This window comes from Populus euphratica, unplaced genomic scaffold (genome assembly GCF_000495115.2).
Source record: "Populus euphratica unplaced genomic scaffold, PopEup_1.0 scaffold710.1, whole genome shotgun sequence".
NCBI classification, from domain to species: domain Eukaryota; kingdom Viridiplantae; phylum Streptophyta; class Magnoliopsida; order Malpighiales; family Salicaceae; genus Populus; species Populus euphratica.
The window spans coordinates 27,820-48,699 of record NW_011500584.1 but is presented as its reverse complement, the minus strand read 5'-3'; the positions used below and the strand labels follow the sequence as shown (position 1 = coordinate 48,699).

At 36.2% G+C, this 20,880-nt stretch overlaps 1 pseudogene; it reads right to left on the bottom strand.

Annotated features, from left to right (window-relative positions):
- Window positions 1-1,115: 1,115 nt before the first annotated feature.
- LOC105115516 (glycine dehydrogenase (decarboxylating), mitochondrial-like) lies at window positions 1,116-8,790 on the bottom strand (annotated as a pseudogene).
- Window positions 8,791-20,880: the final 12,090 nt, after the last annotated feature.

Sequence of the window (20,880 nt, the reverse complement as noted above, 5' to 3'; positions counted from 1 at the left end):
ATCTCAACAGCAAGAAAGCGAATCAAGGAAAGATTGATTACCTCCAGACGCTTTACCATGTCCTAGGTAACCCTTTAAATTTTAGATTCGAAAGGTTGATAGCTAAAAAAAAAAAAATAGGTTAATTTATAATTAATTGGATTAATATGTTAAATTTAAAATATATATTATAAAAATTTAATATTAACAAACGAAATTAAATAAAAAAAATTAAATAAAATAAAATAAAATAAAATTTCAGGACTTGTTAAATCAGATTAACCTATTAAACTTAGATGCTAAATAAAATAAAATAAAATAAAATTTTAGGACTGGTTAAATGAGATTAACCTATTAAACATAGATCCATATTATAAAAGTCTGATAACTAAATAAAATACTTTATCATTAATAAATTAAATTAAATAAAAAAATTCATTAAAAGAAAAAAATACAAACAAAAAAAACCCATAAAAACATAAAAGAGAAAAAAAAAAAGAAAAAAGAATATAATATAATGATAATTATAATTATAATAATTATTATATATAAGTATAATCAAAAGGCGTGGGGAAGCTACAGTGCTTTCCCCACGCCTTTTAGTATATTGTTAATTTTGCGTTCAGTATAGCAATCTTTGAAGCATCAGTTAGGCCCTTAGAACCCATCATTGCTATGTAAGTGTATGATACTGGCAAGATTAGTGCAGAGCCACAAGGCGCAGCTGAAATGGTGCCAAGTGGCTGAGCTTGTTCAGGGGGTGGTATATAGATAGATACAGAACAATGACAAAGAAATTAAGAACTGAACAATGAAAACATGATGACGAAGACATTTGGCAGTAATAATTCCATAAAAAAACATACAACGCGAGTGATGACTACTAAAAACAGATCAAGCAATATGACTTCAAAAAAAGAAGAAATGATTTGCTCCAATTTCAAGCAGCATCTTCCAATTACCAGCTGGATGATGCTAGATGCAATAAAGAATGAAAATAGTTTCTTCATGCATATCTCAAGTCCAATAAAAATTAAGGAAGCATTTCTCCGATCATTGTCACATCATCCTTAGAAGCTAAACAAGTCTGAAGATACGGATGAAGTTGTTCGCGGTGAAGGAGGTAGTTACCACTGGATGTGAAGATAGGTATGGTGCTAAGTGCTTCTTCACACCAACAGGGCCCATGCCAGGACCACCCCCTCCATTGTGGAATGCAAAATGTTTTGTGGAGATTGATATGGCAAACATCAGCTCCAATAAAACCTGGGCTTGTGAGACCAACCTGTAAGGACGAAGAACATAAAATCAAAATGTAACATGTTCACCAACAGATTTCTCATTTACATAGTTCTAATCCAGACATTTCCGTGAAATTTGATGTTCAGATGACATGAGCTATTCAGTTAACCCCACGGATGCTTTATGGAGGTACCATGAATCTTCAAGAATGAAAAGCACGGGATAAAGAAAACTAAAAGTTCAGCTCCACATCTTTGCTTTACTATAATTTGCTCATAAATTTGAAATGCAGTCTATAAAGCAAAATGATGCAAAGCCATTCCTGATTTGAATTACTAAGAAGACATCATGGTCTGGCTAGCAGTCTGATTCACAACCCTACAAAGTGTAACTCTTCTCATATGGCATAGAATGAATTTTTGAACATTAGGATGCTGATACCTTCTCTACTCAAAGAACAACCAAAACTCATGGCACAAAAGGTGCATATAAGAATCGAAGGGTGTCGAAGCTGTTTGTCTTCTACAGAAAATATTCTATGAAGTAAAATGACCATATCAAACAGGAAAGCTTACAGGAAGTAAAATGTTAATAAATAACCAATATATGGAATGGCAAAACCCAATGTAGATAGTTTGAGAACACACTAGGCTATTGCCATTATTGTGGCAAATACCCCACTTCCACTTGTACAAAGTGGAAGCATATTTTGTGGTATAATTGATGTCATGTTTTATAGCTTTCTTGTCCTTTCCATATTGATAAATGTGCTAGAAAAACTTACCATTAATGCCTATAAAAGTGGCATAATTTTGAAGAACAAATTGAGAGAGAGAGTGGTGAATGTGTATAGGAGAATAGAGAGTAAGAGAGAAGGGAAATGGCAACAACTTTGATGTCATTGCAGTAACTATAAGTGCAGCAATGAGATTACTGCAATGAGAACTGAGAGTTGAGTAGAGTGGATGTGATCTTCCTCCTCTATGTATTTGTATTTTATCCTTTTTCTATTTCTAATAATATGGAACTCTCCCGTGGATGTAGGTGGTTTGCCGAACCACATTAAATATTGTGTCAGTGTGCTTAGCTTCCAATGAGCAATTATTAGTACACCACCGGTCTGGAATTCCCAATAATTGGTATCAAAGCACATGGTTTAAAGTGGTGGTTGATTTTGCTAAAAAATAAAAGTAATCGAAATTATGTTTTGACCATACCACTGTATAAAGGAGGAAGAGACGAGCGCATTGGTGAAAACGACACAAAATTTAGACGTTGGACATAGCTGCATGTGCCGATGAGCTGTCTATACGTATAGATGCGCCACACGCGAGCCACACGTCTTTTTTGCCAAGATGGGCTGACCCGACCCAAATACTAGGTGACTTGACCCATGTGGCTAACATGGATAAGGATGATGTCATCATGCTATAAGCATGACGTCAACATGCACAGTTGTCATGCCATGTCAGGGCCTAATTATTTGACACATCAGCACTATGGGACCCATCTGCCACATTATCAGCTGCAAGCTGAGCTAAGTTGGAGCCAAGCCGTAAGCTGAGGTATAAGATCTAGTGTAGCGGATTCTACATGGAAGAGGATATAAGATTGAATCTAGGTCGTTCATTAAGCTATAATTGTTTTGATCAAATCTTAGCCTTTTGAAATACGATTTTGACGATTTCAGACTTGTTTCTAGCTAATTTGATTGTTACAGATGCAATGATATGGTCTGATCATTAAGATATGGACCGAAAATGATGGTGGTGAATTATTAAAACAGAGATTACCTGATTAGAAGGCATCTGAAGGTCATCTTGATGGTCAATGGAGATAAAAAAGAAGAAATCATACATGTTTGCTCAATTACATATGTTGAATTGCTAAGTGGAGAAATTTTACTTTCCTTGAGGGAAGGAAAAATTAGGACACACTAGACACCCGATCATGTGGATGATTTGAGGTGGAGAATTTATGAAGACCAATTGACGAATCTAAGCACTGGTAGTTTCGCTAGATGTTGAGAAATTAGGTATAAAACAAGAATACCCCAGATCACTTGAAAAGGAAAGTTGTAACAATGCTAGCAAATGGTTATATATACGAAAAGACAATACGATGGATAGAAATAGTCGATGAAGTTCTGGTTAGGAGATTGAGTTTTAAGTGGGACCGGTGTGACCCCTCCAATCTTTTCTAGGAACTTGCTTAGTTGAAGGATTATCCATATGGTACTATTTTTGTATATGTAACAGTTTGTAATGAAATTATTGAAGACTAAAACAGTTTGTAATGAAATTGTTGAAGACTAATAAGATGACGGCACAAAGAAATAGTTGGGTTCCATATGTTCAAGGATTTAATGGAGTGGTGATTTCTTCAAAGAAGTTAGATTCGGTGACTGTGATTTCTCGAGGGTAGAATTGATAAAGACCCTGATAATGGAAGAAAAATACAGTAAGGAGATAAACATTGACACCCTATTTTGACTTGAATAGATGTTGTGATAGGATGAGCTGCTATCAAACATAAACAAGGAATATGAAGAATCTACATAACAAAAATTGCATGAGGGCACACAAAGACTGTGCAGGAGTACCCATAAGATCTAATTAGGTACTGTAATGAGATGACAGCTACAAGGAGAAGAAGAGTTCCCAGATGAAGCTCAAAGTAAAGACCGTGTGAAGGATGTACAAAAAGAAGTCTCTTGTGCTCTTGATAAAGGCAATAGGCAAAGACCTTTTTAATGCATGCAAGGATGGAAAGATGAGCTATTCTAGAAACACTTAATTGAGCTGGTGCAACCATATATGATGAAAGACAAAGACACCAAAGAGAGTTGATGTAGGTGGAGCTATCAAGCAAAAATGTTTAGAAGCTCCAAACATAGAAATTGAGATGGAGGATTGCGAGGAATGTACCGCAACTCTCTCTTTTTATGTGATTAGTGGCAGTAATCTCTCCCAAGTCCACATGGTGGTAGGGAATCTTGAAGCCACTTTGAAACATTTTAACTAAAGGAGGATGAGATCGCCATATGACAATAGGTAAAGACACCTTAGAAAGAAACATGGTGGTAGGGAATCTTGAAGCCACTTTGAAACATTTTAACTAAAGGAGGATGAGATCGCCATATGACAATGGGTAAAGACACCTTAGAAAGAAGGTGTGAGGGCCATGAGATGAGCCTGAGATCAGACTGCCTCATAATGACAAACGGAGATACCTCAGGAGAAGGTGTAAAGGCCATGATAGGAGCCCAAGTTCAGAACGCCTCAAAGCTAATGCGATGGTTGGATATGAGCGGACAAGTGTATGGATAGCAAATGTAGTGGCTATGATGAGTATGGAGACAAATGTCGGATTGATTTTCCTGGATATTGCCCCTATGCTTAAGGTCAATAAGCTAGAAGAACTTTTGACTTGGACAATAAGTGGGTGACTTGTGGAGCATTAAGACGCGACTGCTATGTAAAAGTAGAAGGCATGCGCAGATTCCTAAAACAAGTTGACTCTTGTCAAGGTGGTGAGTTTGGTAATGACATTGTTATACTCATAGTATAGAGACATATATGGATCAACCTTTGATGGGTTTTCCCCATAGTTAAAGGTGGAAAGCTACTTGAACTCTTGAGACTAAGAGCGGGAGATTCATGGAAAAGTAAGGCGTGGTTTCTATAGTGGAACAGATGGCAGACGCAATTCTAAGATGAGTAAATTCTTGGAAGAGTGGTGAGCTTATGATCACATTGAAATAGTACTCAATGACTATTGTACTTGGAAATATCCATTTGAGGGGGTGTTGTAACCCTTGGTGTGAGGCTTGAAAAATCATTTTGGATCAAGCATGGTTGATACACTCGAAGGGGAATGTTATATCCTAGAGACAAGTGTTAATACTCTTCATGTGTGATGCGAGAGACCATCTGGTTAAAGTAATCATTTGGTGTGAGAAAATGCGTGCTTTGGTGATTCTGGTGATTGAAAGATTTGGTGAGTAGCTATAAACTTGGCCGCAGACACTTTCAGAATGGTAAGCTTGAAAAAGTTGCAGGATATAAGCTTGTGCTGAAAAAACAAGAAGACAATTGCCCACATAAATGATAAAAGGGGTGATTGTTAAGATATTGTCATTATTGTGGCAAATACCCTACTTCCACTTATACAAAGTAGAAGCACATTTTGTGACATAATTGATGTCATATTTTATGGCTTTCTTTTCCTTTCCATGTTGAAAAATATGCTGAAGAAGCTTACCATTAATGCCTATAAAAGAGACATACTTTTAGAGAGCAAATTGAGAGAGAGACTGGTGAGTACATGTAAGAGAGTGAAGAGCAAGAGAGAAGGGCAATGGCAGCAGCCTTGCTGCCATTGCAATAGCTGTAAGTGCAGTAATGAGAGTTGGGAGTTAAGTAGAGTGGATGTGATCCTTTTCCTCTATGTATTTGTATTTTATCTTTTCTCTATCTCTAATAATATGAAACTTTCCCATAGATGTGGACGGTTTGCCAAACCATATTAAATATTGTATCAATATATTTAGTCTTCAATGAGTAATTATCAGTACACCATCGATCTGAAATTCCCAACACAGACCTAAGCATTCATGTTAGCCCCATCCATGTATACTTCACCACCATTGTCATGAGTTGTCTTACATATCTCATGGATTCCTTCTTTATAGACTTATGGACTCCATGAGTCAAGGGATATGTAACTTTAAATTTAACAGAAATTGAAATCAAATGAGAAGTTTCCAACCTCTCTTCCACTGAATTTTTTCCAGTACAAACTTAAATCAATAAAGGAATCAAATTTATTGGCTTCAGACCATAAGTGCTAAATCAATAAAGGAATCAAATTTATTGGCTTATTGGCTTCAGACCATAAGTGCTGATAGGTTGTCCTTATTGGCTTCAGCAGCCTTCCTTAGCTCTTCAATATTGATGTTACCCTGGCATCTCTTCCAACAGAAACAATCTTCATTCCACACATGGCAGCACTTGCAGGATTTGTCCCATGCGCTGAAACAGGTATAATGCACACATTTCGATGATGATCTCCCCTTGCCTGCTGTATTCATTCAGATGAGAATCATAAGAAACAGCCACATATGCAACCCAGAGAAACCCCACGAGATTTGATGATGTACAGTAAGGTTTGGTCCTTGGGCACACAACTATAGGAACGATATCAAAATCTTTAATGTTAAAGAGTTATCCTTTAGTCAATTACACTAAAGGCTAGATATTTTCAAGATTCTAATGATACAAAAGGGTCACAACTTATTTTAAAACCCATACTCTCTGAGGTGAGAATTCTTTTAACGGAGAGTCAAAGCAAAACAACGAGGTTTGACTTTGAGGCATGCTTTCACATAGTCTCGATGAGTACAACTCAATGCAATTGAGCTCGCTCCCCACAGAAAATGAAGTCTCAAATAAAAAGGCATGAAGCATTTCTGCCAAGGCCACTCTTAAAAGCAACAGCTGCAGGAATAAGCAGTCTTTTTATTGAATAGTTGGCATCACCGTACCTTATGACAGGCACGAATAACCATAAGCCCAGCATACCCTCCAGCAGCACCGGCATTAGGTTGCAATGAGAAAGAGTCAAACCCAGTAATTGTACACAATAGTTCACCCAAATCATTGAACATTTCCTGAGACAATACCGGAATTGAACAAAGGTTAATTTGCTTTATCTTGCACAAGATTTTTTCGCGTACACCAAAAAGCACAGCATGTCTCAAATTTCTGTTTAAGAAACATGTGGAACTATGTACCTGGTAACCTTGAGACTGTTCACATGGCGCAAAAGGATGAATATCAGTGAAATTAGGAAATGTCACTGGCATCATTTCACTTGTAGCATTCAATTTCATTGTACAAGATCCCAGTGAAATCATACTATGGCACAAAGATCTTTTGATTGTAGTCTATGCATATACCTGAGCAGCTCATGCTCGGTATGGTACCTGATAAAATCAAACAGAAATCAGAGTGGCTTCCAAATAATAACCCTGAGTAGTTTCAGATTTTGAGGAATAGTCTATACATGTTGAAGATTGGATGAGCCAGATAAGGGCTCTCCCTTGTTAGTCCAGATGGGATCACATTCTGAACCTCTGGTGCCCGAGATGCAGCTGTGAAAGGGACCTGACATTTGAAAGAAAGAAGTGCATAGTATTATTTTCAAGATTATGATTTGTGGTGACAACCTTAATAGAACATGTAGTAGCAGAGTAGTACTCACAGGCTTTCCACCAGCAAAAACTTCAAAAAGTTTATCAACATCCTCTAAGGTGGTTGTTTCATCAAAGGAAACGGTAATCTGAAAGCAAACCATGTTCTCATAATTACATGACATAGAGTATTAGTCAAATTACACAATAGATGGGATCACACTTACAGTGTTTGCATCTATAACCCTCAAATTTATCTCGCTTTTGTAAGAAGCATCAACAATTGCAGTTACATCAACAAACTTAAACTTCACAGTGTCAGAAGGGAGGGCCCTGTACTTCAACTGTCCCAAGTTTCTTCAGTCCAGCAAACGCTCCAGCAAGACCATGGACCCTTTGGGCATTGGTTTTAAGGCCTCCAGGTCCATGATAGACAGCATACATTGCAGCCATGTTTGCAAGCAAAGCCTAAACAAAACAAGAGATTCCTTTCAACCAAAGAACAACCAGCTTAAATGTGCAAAGGGCCAATGATTATGAGCTAGGCACACTCTGTCTCGTAACTTCGTCAAACGACAGGGCAACTTAATAAGTTTCATTACTTTATACAAGCATTTCTCAAAATATTAAACAAAAAAAAAACAGTATAAACAGTAATTTCTTACTTGAGTAGTATAGATGTTGCTGGTAGCCTTGTCCCTGCGAATATGCTGCTCCCTAGTTTGCATTGCCATACGCAGAGCAGGCTTTCCCGAAGAGTCAACACTAGCACCAATAATTCTACCAGGCATCATCCTCTTGTACTCTTGCGAGGTAGCCAAAAATGCTGCATGAGGACCCCCATACCCCATTGGAACACCAAACCTCTGAGCCGAACCTACAACGATATCTGCGCCCAAAAGATATCACCTCGAGGTTTCAACATCGTCAACGCCAGCAAATCCGATGCCATAACAACCTTAACTCCACGAGCAGGAGCTTTCTTTATAAACTAGCCAAAATCCAAAACTTCACCCTCAGTCCCTGGATACTGAACTAAGACACCACAAGCATCCCCAGATTTATAATCAATATCCTTAAGATCTGTGGTGACTACCTTAAGATTGAAACCACCAGCTCTAGTCTTGCAAATATCAATAGTTTGAGGGTGGCAATTGTTAGCAATAATGAAAGTCTTTTTCTTTCCCTTAAGAATATTGTCGTTGCCTCTGCAGCAGCAGTCCCTTCATCAAGCAATGAAGCGTTTGACATGGGCAATCCAGTAAGATCCGTAATCATGGTTTTGGTAATTGAGCAAAGACTCCAATCTACCCTGAGATATCTCAGCTTGGTACGGTGTGTATTGCATATACCAAGCTGGATTCTCCATTATGTTCCTTAAAATGACAGGGGAACATAAGCCACCACTTTATTAAATTAATTGGTGGAAGATAAAAATAAATGGAGGTATTGGTATAATTAGAGATGAGTTGTTGATATAATTAATGGAATATGAGTGAAGATGAGTTGTTGGTATAATTTATGGTATAATTGGTGCCATAATTTATGGCCTTTTTCCCCTTATTTTTGCCTATAAATAAGCAATGTCTCTGAGTTTATTTTGCACCTCAAGATAGAGAGAAGAAGAGGAGAGTAATTCCATAAAGTTGTGAGGTATTTGTGAGAAAGTAAGTAATATGTTTTCTCCTAATAATAGAGAGGTGAGGTATTTGTGAGAAAGTAAGTAATGTGTTTTCTCCTAATAATAGAGAGATTCTTAGTTGTTTTCTATTATTTAAGAGAGGTTGTAATTCCCACATTACTCATTATAACCCTTCTATACTTGTTTGTGGATTTAGCCTAATTGGATAAACCACGTAAATTCTTATGTGTCTCATTTCTCATTTTATCCTATCTCTTACCTTTTATCTTGTCAGGTTTGCATGCTATTATTCTAACAGTGGTATCAGAGCCTTCCTGGTTGGTATTGTTAATACACAAAAGTTATTCGTGTATACAAGTACTGTACTGTTAATACACAAAAGTTATTCGTGTATACAATTACTGTACTGTTCATCCATACAGTACTGCTCACATATGTTATTTTTGACGTATATAGAAAGTCAGTATGGTGATTAAATAGAGTTTAAGAAGTTCTGTCTAAGGAGATTGGGTTTTAAGCGGGACTGTTTGTGACCCCTCCAATCTTTCTTGGAAACTTGCTTAGTGAAGTATTATTTGGAGATTGGGTTTTAAGCGGGACTGTTTGTACGGTGGAAACTTGCTGAGTGAAGTATTATTCACACGATATTATTTATGTATGCATTACAGATCTATAAAAAGGTGATAACTGAATAGATCATGGTGAATAAAATGACATCAAAGTACGAGATTGAGAGGTTTAAGAGGAGCAATTTCTCACTATGGAAAATGAGAATCAAGACAATCTTAAGGAAAAACAATTGCCTGGTAGTAATTAGAGATTGACCCGTGGAGATCACTGATAATGTAAAATGAAATAAGATGGATGGCAATGCTATTGCTAACATACATTTAGTATTAGCTGATGAAGTATTATCGAGTGTGGTGGAGAAGAAAACAACTAAAGAGATATGAGATACTCTAATAAAGCTATACTAGTCCAAGTCTTTGCACAATAAGATTTTTTTAAAGCGGAGACTTTATACCTTTGAATGGCAGAAATTACGTCAGTGACTAACCACATCAACATAATAAGAACTCTATTTTCACAACTCACTACGTTGGGTCAACAAATAGAGAAAAATGAACGTGCAGAACTTCTACGAAAAATCACCGGAGCGTGGCTCTAGTGTGAGTCAAAGGTAGAGGAGGTCCAAATCAAGAAGTAAGAAGACTATGAAATGTTATAGTCTTCGATGATGTTGCAGCCGCTATCTTGAAAGAAGAAAATAGAGGCAAAAACAAAGGAGATAGAAACAATTCAAACCAAGCAGAGGTGTTGTTGATGTCAAGAGAAAGATCAACGGAGCGTGGCTCTAGTGTGAGTCAAAGGTAGAGGAGGTCCAAATCAAGAAGTAAGAAGACTATGAAATGTTATAACTATGATAAAAAGGGGCATTTCAAAAAGGATTGTTGGTTTAAAAAGGGTATAGAGAATACTGTAGAGTCATCAAAACCTTAAGGATTTGTTGCAAACACCTCAGAAGATAAAAAGGTTTTATATAGTGAAGTAGCGACAATCTCTATAAATAGAGAAGAGCTCATTGGGGTCTGACTAATGGATTTAGGAGAAACATGACATATGACTCCTAATTGAGATTGATTCCATACATATGAACCCATTTCTAGAGGCACAATGTTCATAGGTGATAATTATGCTTTAGAGATTGTTGGCATTGACACCATCAAATTAAAGATGTATGATGGCTTAATTCGTACTATTTTAGAAGTGCGACATGTGAAAGACTTAAAGAAGAATTTTTTTTTCGTAAGACAATTTGATAGTTTTGGTTGTAAGATTCGAATAGACAATGGAATCATAAAAATTATCAAAGAAGCGCTAGTGATTTTAAAGGCAAGAAAAATAGTTGCAAACATATTTATATTAATAAGAGAAACATATTATAGGGTAGAAGCATTAATTGCATCAACCAGTCCTGCAGAAGAGAAGACAATGATGTGGCATAAAAAACTGGGCCATATATGTTGAATAGACAATGGAATCATAAAAATTATCAAAGAAGCGCTAGTGATTTTAAAGGCAAGAAAAATAGTTGCAAACATATTTATATTAATAAGAGAAACATATTATAGGGTAGAAGCATTAATTGCATCAACCAGTCCTGCAGAAGAGAAGACAATGATGTGGCATAAAAAACTGGGCCATATATGAGAGAAAGGTTTGAAAATTCTCTCTAATCAGAAGTTACTTTTTGGGCTTACAAAGGTTACTTTACCCTTTTGTGAGCACTGTGTTACAAGTAAACAACATAGGTTAAAGTTTGACACATCAACAACTAAAAGCAAATGCATCTTAGACCTGATTCACTTTGATGTTTGACAAGCACCGGTTGTATCCTTAGGAGGAGCAAGATACTTTGTGTCATTTATATATGACTTCTCTAGGAGATATTGGGTGTATCCAATTAGAAGGAAGACAGATATGTTCGTAGTCTTTAAAACTTTCAAAGCGTGGGTAGAACTTGAATCTGAAAATAAGATCAAGTGTTTGAGGACTGACAATGGAGGAGAATATATCAGTGATGAATTTGATAATTTCTGTCAACATGAAGGTATCAAAAGGCAGTTTCCAACGGTATATACTCCACAGCAAAATGGAGTGGTAGAGCAAATAAATAGAATTCTATTGGAAAGAACAAGAGCAATGTTGAAGGCTGCAGGTTTAGGAAAGTCATCATTCTAGGCAGAAGTTGTCAATACCACCTGTTATGTGATAAATCGATCTCCATCAACTGCAATTGAGCTGAAGACACTGATGGAGATGTGGACTGGGAAACCAGCTAATGTCAACATGAAGGTATCAAAAGGCAGTTTCCAACGGTATATATTCCACAGCAAAATGGAGTGGTAGAGCAAATAAATAGAATTCTATTGGAAAGAACAAGAGCAATGCTGAAGGCTGCAGGTTTAGGAAAGTCATCATTCTAGGCAGAAGTTGTCAATACCGCCTGTTATGTGATAAATCGATCTCCATCAACTGCAATTGAGCTGAAGACACTGATGGAGATGTGGACTGGGAAACCAGCTAATTATTCTCAATTGCATATATTTAGAAGTCCTGTGTACATGATGTACAATACTCAAGAAGTCAACAAGCTGGATTTAAAATCTAGAAAATATGTGTTCTTGGGATATATTGATGGAGTGAAGGGGTATCGCTTATGGGATCCCACTACTCACAAGGTAGTCATCAGCAGAGATGTCATATTTTAAGAAGATAAAATACAAATGGAAGAACATAATAGTATTTTAAAAGAGACTACAACAGTGCATATGAAAAATACTCAAAATCATACTTCTTCTAAAGCTATATCAAAGCATAAAGAACAAGAACATATAGAGTCTAAAACTCTTGAAGTTTGACGGTTGACTCGTGAAAGAAGACCATTGGCTTAGCACTTAGAATATGTTATTGAGAGCAACATTGCATGCTGTCTTCTAATAAAGGATGGAGAGCCATCAACTTTCTACAAGGCTATCAAAAGCACAAATGTGTCTATATGGATGACAGTAATGCAAAAGGAGATTGAAGCTCTACACAAGAATAATACTTGGAATCATGTTCCATAACCACAAAGAAGAAAGGCCATTGGCAACAAATGGGTTTACAAGATAAAACGTGATGACAATGATCAAGTGGAGTAGTATCGTGCAAGATTGGTGGTAAAATGATATGCTTAGAAAGAAGGAATAAACTTTAATAAAATATTTTCCATGGTGGTACAACTCACTATAATAAGAGTGGTCTTGGCAATGTGTGCTATATTTAATCTTCACTTAGAGTAGTTAGATATGAAAACTGTATTTCTTTATGGAGAACTTGAAGAAGAAATTTATATTCTCCAACTAGAGGGTTTTGCTGAAACAGGCAAGGAGAACTTGGTTTGCAGGTTGAACAAATCTCTATACGGTCTAAAACAGGTGGCGAGGTATTGGTACAAGAGATTTGATTCCTTCATAATTAGCCTTGGGTACAACAGACTCAATTTAGACCATTATACGTATTACAAAAGGTTTGAAAAAGATTTCATCATTTTGTTGTTGTACGTGGATGACATGTTGATGATAGGCCCCGAGAAAGATCAAGTTCAATAATTGAAAGCACAGTTGGTTATGGAGTTTGATATGAAGGACTTGGGACCAGCAAACAAGATTCTAAGGATGTAAATTCACCGAAACAGGAGTAATAGGAAGATTTGGCTTTCTTAGAAGAATTATTTGAAGAACATCTTGCGACGCTTTAACATGTAAGATTGTAAGCCAATTTCAACCCCACTTCCTATTAACTTTAAATTATCCTTAAGTATGTTTCCTAGCAGTGAAGTAGAGAGGATGAAGATGTCTCGAGTACTGTATGTATCAGCAGTGGAAAGTTTAATGTTTGTCATGATATGTATAAGATCACACATTGCACAAGCAGTGGAAGAAACTAGTCGATACTGAAAAATCCTAGTAGAGAGCATTAGAATACTATTAAGAGGATCTTGAGATACATCAAGGGTACCTCAGATGCCGTATTATATTATGGAGAATCGTAATTTACTGTCAGAGGTTATGTTGACTTAGATTTTACTAGTGACCTTGAGAAAAGAAAATCCACTATAGGCTATGTGTTCATAATTGTAAGGGGAGCTGTGAGCTAAATCTCTAAACTTTAGACTATTGTAGCATTATCCACAATAGAAGCTAAGTATATGGTAGCTACACAAGCTTGTAAAAAAGCAATATGGATGAAGAAACTTATGGAGGAGCTTGAGCACAAACAAGAGAATATATTTTTGTATTGTGATAGTCAAAGTGCCTTGTATATTGCAAGGAATCCAATATTTCATTCAAGAACGAAACACATAGATGTTCAGTATCACTTTGTTCGTGAAGTGGTGGAAGATGGAAGTATGGATTTTCAGAAGGTTCACACAAAGGAAAACCCAACAGATGCTTTGACCAAACCGGTCAACATTGATATGTATATATGGTGCAGATCCTCTTATGACCTAACAAAAATGCAAGCAATATGAAGATGGCAAGTATAGAAAAGATAGAAGAATCACAGATGATCAAGTGTGAAGACTTGATTAAATCTTCAAAGTCTTCAAGTGAGAGAATGCAAAGCCACCACTTAATTAAATTAATTAGTGGAAGACAAAAATGAGTGAAGTTGCTGGCATAATTGGAGATGAGTTGCTGACATAAATGGTGGAGTTGTTGATATAATTTTTGAAATATGAGTGGAGATGAGTTATTGGGCATAACTTGTGGCATAATTAGTGCCATAATTTATAGCCTTTGTCCCCTCACTCTTCCCTATAAATAAGCAATGCCTTCAAGCTTATTTTACATATTAAGATAGAGAGAAGAAGAGGAGAGTGAAAAGAGAGCAATCCCACAAAGTTGTGAGATATTTGTGAGAGAGTAAGTAAAGTGTTTTCTCCTAATAATAAAGAGATTCTTAGTTGTTCTTTTATTATTTAAGAGAGGTTATAATTCTCACATTATGTAGTAAAATCCTTCTATACTTGTCCATGGATATAACCTAATTAGGTGAACCATGTAAATTCTTGTGTGTTTGATTTCTCATTTTATCCTATCTCCTGCCTTTTATATTATCGGGTTTGCATGCTAGTATCCTAACAAGTGTCATAATATCCCATCCTAATATAGGATTTGAAAACCTTATTCTTTGATGCCAAGTATTTCATATGTTTAATCATTTGACTCTTAGTTAACCCTCCATCAAACTTTGACAACTTTATAGAATCAAGGCTAATCGATTTAGGCACAGTTGCATCTATCAATGAATCAAGAGTATCAAAGCCACATAATTCAGCCATTTTGGTTTGTTCTTTTAGGATGGCTAAGTTATGGTGGCGAGGGAAATAGTTATTTGTTTTCAAAGATTTAACCGAAATGGATCTTATCTAAGACCCAACACCATAATAACCAGCAGAAACAACAACAACATTATGGGATATACTATTTCATTTCCAGGAAATAAACCTAATCTAGGACTTGTAGAGCCAAATGATGACAATGAGGAAAGATAACTAGAAGGAGTGCATGATATAGAAGATGAAGAATTTAACAAAGATGATTCATTTCTGGCCTAGTTATGGCTTTGCTTTGATTCATTAACCAGCCTTTTTAAGATGGCACGATTAGCTAGCCTCCTTGCATGTTCCATGAGTGGAATGCACACGGAGAAAAAAAGAGGGACAAAAAAGACAGAAAGTTCAATGTTTTTTGTTGTTATAACTGAGAGAGGAAGGGAAAAAGGAAATATGTTTGTTGAGGGACAAAGGAAATAAATTTTGAAGGAAAGTGATGATTATTTTTTCTCCATGGAATATTTGGGGTGAATTTCATCTCCATATAGATTTTAGTACTGGAATATTTACGACATAAGTTGGCTGATTGTTATTTAGATTTTGACTGGTGATATTTTGATAATTACTCACATAATATTTAATGTGGTTCGACAAATCACCTACATCTATGAAAGAGGCCATTTGATTATATAAGAAGATAACAAGATTTATAACAATAGAGAAAGAGAAATCATCAACTCTTTACAACTCTCAACCTTACTCTTTTCTCTCTTTGCAGTGCTGCAATGATAGCCACTGCTCGCTACCCTTGGTAGCATACTCTTTTATATATTTCTCACATCTTTGACTCTATAGACACTCTCCTTGTGCTGCTTTCTTAGTGAAGAATGGTGCCACCAGCTCTAGCTCATCTTTAATAATGGTAGCTGTTAAAGTTGACACTTAGTATAGGTTGATGCTTTTATCAATGGTTGGTGCAACTTTTTTTGACATTTGCAGTTGCCACTAACAACCCTCTTTTAGAGTAGGGCTATAGATGCTGCCATATAAGTGGCAATATCTTAACAATCACCCTCTTTTCCATTTATGTGGGGTAATTGTCCTCTTGCTTCTTCAACACATGTTTGCATCTTGCAACTCTTCCAAGCTTACCATTCTGAGAGCATCTTCAACCATGTTTATAGGTACTTGCCAAACCTTTCAATCACTAAATTCACCAAAGCACACCCTTACTCATACCAAAGAATCACTTTAATTAGATGGTCTCCCCTATCACATCTAAAGAGTGTTAACGCTTATCTTTGGGACACACAACATTCCCCTTCGAGCATATGAATCATGCTCGGTCTGGAAACATTCCCCTTCGAGCATATCAATCATGCTCGGTCTGGAGTGATTTTTCAAGTCTCATATTAAGGTTTACAACACCCTCCTTAATGGAAATTTCTATTTCCAAGTGCGATAATCATTATCTAAGTTTTTCAATGTGATTACGAGCTCACCACTCTTCCAAGAGTCTATTTATCCAGGAGTTGTGCCTGCCCTCTGTTCCACCATAGAAACCACACCTTACTTCTTCATGAGTCTTTTGCTTTTAGTTCTAAGAGTCTAGGTAGCTCTCTACCTTTAACCATGGAGGCAGCCCATCAAAAGTTAATCTATATCTGTCTCTATACTCTGAGTATTACAATGCTATTACTGAGCTCACCACCTTAACAAGAGTCAACTTGTTCTAGGAACCTGTGCATGCCCTTTGCTCCTATATAGCAATCGTGTCTTAATGCTCCACAAGTCATCCACTTATTGTCCAAGAAAAATGCCTTCTAGCTCATTGATCTTTAGCATAGGAGCAACATCTATGAAAGTCAATCTTGTATTTGTCTCCATACTCATCATAGCCACTTCATTGGTTATACACCAATCTACTCATATCTAGCCATTACATCGGCTTTAGAACGTTATATAATTGGACTCCTATCATGGCCCTCATACCTTCTTTTGAGATATCTCTGCCCATTATTGGACAAACTGAGCCTGGGCTCATATTATGGCCTATACACCTTCTTTCTAAGGTGTCTCTGCCTTTCATAGGCTGTCGTATCCTTATTTAACTGAGATGCTTTAAAATGGCTTAAAAATTCTCTACCACCGTATAGACTATAAGAGAGATCACTGTTATTTATTATATAGAAAGATAAAGTTGCGGTACACTCCTCGTAATCCTTTATCTTAGTTTTTATGTTTGGCGGTACACTCCTCGTAATCCTTCATCTCAGTTTTTATGTTTGGAGCTTTTACATCTTTCTGCTTGATAGCTCCACCTACGCCAACTCTCTTTCGGTGTCTTTACCTTTCATAGGCGGTCACCTTTTATCACAAGTGTTTGTATCCCCTTAATTAGGTGCCTCCATAATAACTCTCTTTCCATTCTTGCATGCATTGGAAAGGTCTTTGCATGTTGTCTTCATCAAGAGCATAAGAGACTTCTTGTTGTATAATTTTCACAAGTCTCTTCTTTGAGCTTCATCTGGGAACTTTTCTTCTCTTTGCACATGTTGTCTTATTATAGTACCTTATTGGATCCTACGGGTACTCTTGAACAATCTTTGTGTGCCCTCGTGCAATTTATGTTCTCTATATTTCTCCATATTCTTTGCTTTTATGTTTGACAACAGCTCATCGTGTCACAACACCTATCCAAGTTAAAATAGGGTGCCAATCTTTATTCCATTATTATATTTCTCTTCCATTATCAGGGTCTTCATCAATTATCCCCTCGAGAAATTATAATCATCGAATCTAACTTTTTTTGAGAAATCACCACTCTATTAGATCTTTGAATATACGAAACCCAACTGTTCCTTTTTGCCATCATCCTGCTAGTCTTTAACAATTTCATTACAAACCATTACATATATAAAAATAGTATCGTATGGATAATCCTTCAACTAAGCAAGTTCCTAAGAAAGATTGGAGGGGTTACACCAGTCTCGCTTAAAACCCAATCTTCTAACTAGTTCTTAGGCCATATCTATCCATCGTACTGTTTTTCTGTATATACAACCATTTGCTAGCTTTGTTGTGGCTTTCTTTTACAAGTGATCTAGAATATCTTGGTTTTATACCTAATTTGTCAACATTTGACGAGACTACTAGTACTTAGATTCATCAAGATTGGTCATCATCAATTTCCACTCTCAACCTCAAATTATCTACATGATCGGGTGTCTAGAGTATCTCAATTTTACCTTTCTTCAAGGCAACAAAAAAAATCTCCCCACTTAGCGATTTAGCATGTAATTGGGTAAAGATGTGCGATTTCTTCTTCTTCATCTCCATCGACCACCATAATAACCTTTAAATGACTCCTAATCAGGCAATCTCTCCTAATAATTCACCACCATCACTTTCAGTCCACATCTCAATGATCAGACTATATCATTGCATCCGAAATGATCAAATTAGCTGGAAATAAGTCTGAAATTGTCCAAATCACATTTTAGATGGCTAAAATTTCATCAAAATAATCCTAGCCTGATGAGCGACCCAGATTCAATCTTAGATTCGGTTGCATGTAGGATCAACCACATTAAATCCTATCCCACAGCTCAAACTCGGCTTGACTTGGCTCAACTCAACTTTGCTCGTGGCTGATGACGTGGCAAATAGGTCCTACTGTGCTAACTTGTCGCTGACATGGCATGCTAACTATGCATGCTGACACCATGACCATGTCATGATGACATCATCCTTTTCCGGGTCAATCACATGGGTCAGGTTATTTAGTATTCAGGTCGAGTCAGCCCATCTAGGAGAAGAAAACACGTGGGACTCGTTTGTGTGCGCGGCCAGACATCTCACCAGCATGTGATGACGCGCGCGGCCATTTATGACATTTGATTTTTGTACCATTTTCAACATTATGCTTGCCTCTTCCTCCTCTACGTGATTTTCAACATTATGCTTGCCTCTTCCTCCTCCCAAACATAATTTTGACAACTTTTATTTTTGAGCAAAAATCAAACCCCATATTAAACCAAAAGATTTGATACCAATTGTTGGGGATTCCGACCAGTAATGTTCTGATAGTTACCCATTAAAGGCTAAGCACACTAACACAATATTTAACATGGTTCGGCAAATTGCCTACATCCCACGGGAGAGGCCATTTGATTATATAGGGAGAGAACAAGATTTACAACAATAAAGAAAGAGGAATCATCCACTCTCTGCAACTCTCAACCTCATTCTTCTCTCTCTTTGCAGTGTTGCAATAACAACCACTGCTTGCTGCCCTTGGCAGCTCAGTCTCTTATATATTTCTCACATCTTTAGCTCTACATACACTCTCCTTATGCTACTCTCTTGGTGCCTATATATAGGCAAGAATGGTGCCACCAGCTCCAACTCATCTTCAATAATGTTAGCTGCCAAAGTTGACATTTGGTATGGGTTGAAGCATTTGTCAATGGTTAGTACAACTTCTTTTGACATTTCTGGCTGCCACCAATAACCCTTTTCTAGAGTAGGGTTGCAGATGCTGCCACACAAATAGCAATATCCCAACAATTGTGTCATGTATGTGTTTAATATTTAAGAAATCAAAGTTTTAAAAAGAAATTCCAGGCTTCAAGATTCGATGATGGTGAGTTGCAAAGGCAACTAGAGGAAAAAAACAGTTTTGAAGATATCACAATCTGCAGAAATTTAGCAGATCTCAACAAAAAAAAAGATAAAAGAAAGTTATTGAGCCAAAAGGGATTGGTATCAATGGATCTAAATGTGTTTAAATTTCACTGTAGACAAGAGCTATTTTATATGATATTAAAATACATGCAAATAACTAAAGTCACTGGTTTGATTCCTATAAATCTCGGGCTACTGAAAATTTATATAATCATTAACTTCAAGGTTCGTGAAATTAGCCAAAGTGCATGTAATTTAACTTGGACACTCATATTAATAAAAAAAATACATGCAAATGCAAATCTATAAGATTTGAAGTCCTTTGGTGGCATAAGCACTTTCACACTCTATTTATCTTTATGCCTCACCAATCACTTCTTCTCGTCTGAACAAAAACAATGCCCAATCATAATTAGGCTATCTATCTACTAGGGTTTCGGTCTGGAGAAAATGACATCCTTGGAGGAGTGAGTGCTCTCTCCTATCTTGATTTAAACGAAAAGTAACTACATCTACATGACATTATTGTTAGTTATTTTTTAGATTAAATCTTTTTGTTACATATTAAAAAAATAATAAATTCTTTTGAATTCAAGGAGCCAATGAATGGAATTAAATATAATATGTATTTTTTTTTTACAAATGCCATTGGAGACTTGCAATACAATTTAACACAATACAATATAATCAATAATCAAGGATACACGATGCCTAATTATCCAACCACAATGATGGAAGGAAATAAATAAAAAAATCATATTTAAATTTCAATATATGCATATGTTTGATAAAAAGAGTATTGAATTTATGAAATTCTATCTCACTGATTTGAATGGAATGGAATTGTTGATTAAGTATGAAAAGGAAAACAATATTTTGTTAATTTATTTGTATGATTTTGTTCATAAGAAGTGAGCAATTTTTTAGGAAACCATCACCATCGGATCCTAAAATATAAAAATGAAGATTACATTAAGGAAAAAAAAAGAACTAAAATGATATGTCTTCATTGTAGCCTAAGACATAAAGATGTAATATGATCTTCTCTTCATAGTCGATTAGTATTTTTTTATCAACTTTATATCTAGTAAAAATTGTATTAGAATAACTTATTAAATTCAACTAGCTTTTTTGGGATTCCATAACCCTAAATTTATAGTATTATGCAAATAATGAAAATTGTGTTTTACAACACTAATATATGATCCTTTAAAGCAAGCTTAAAAACACGCACATAAATATGCACAAAACATA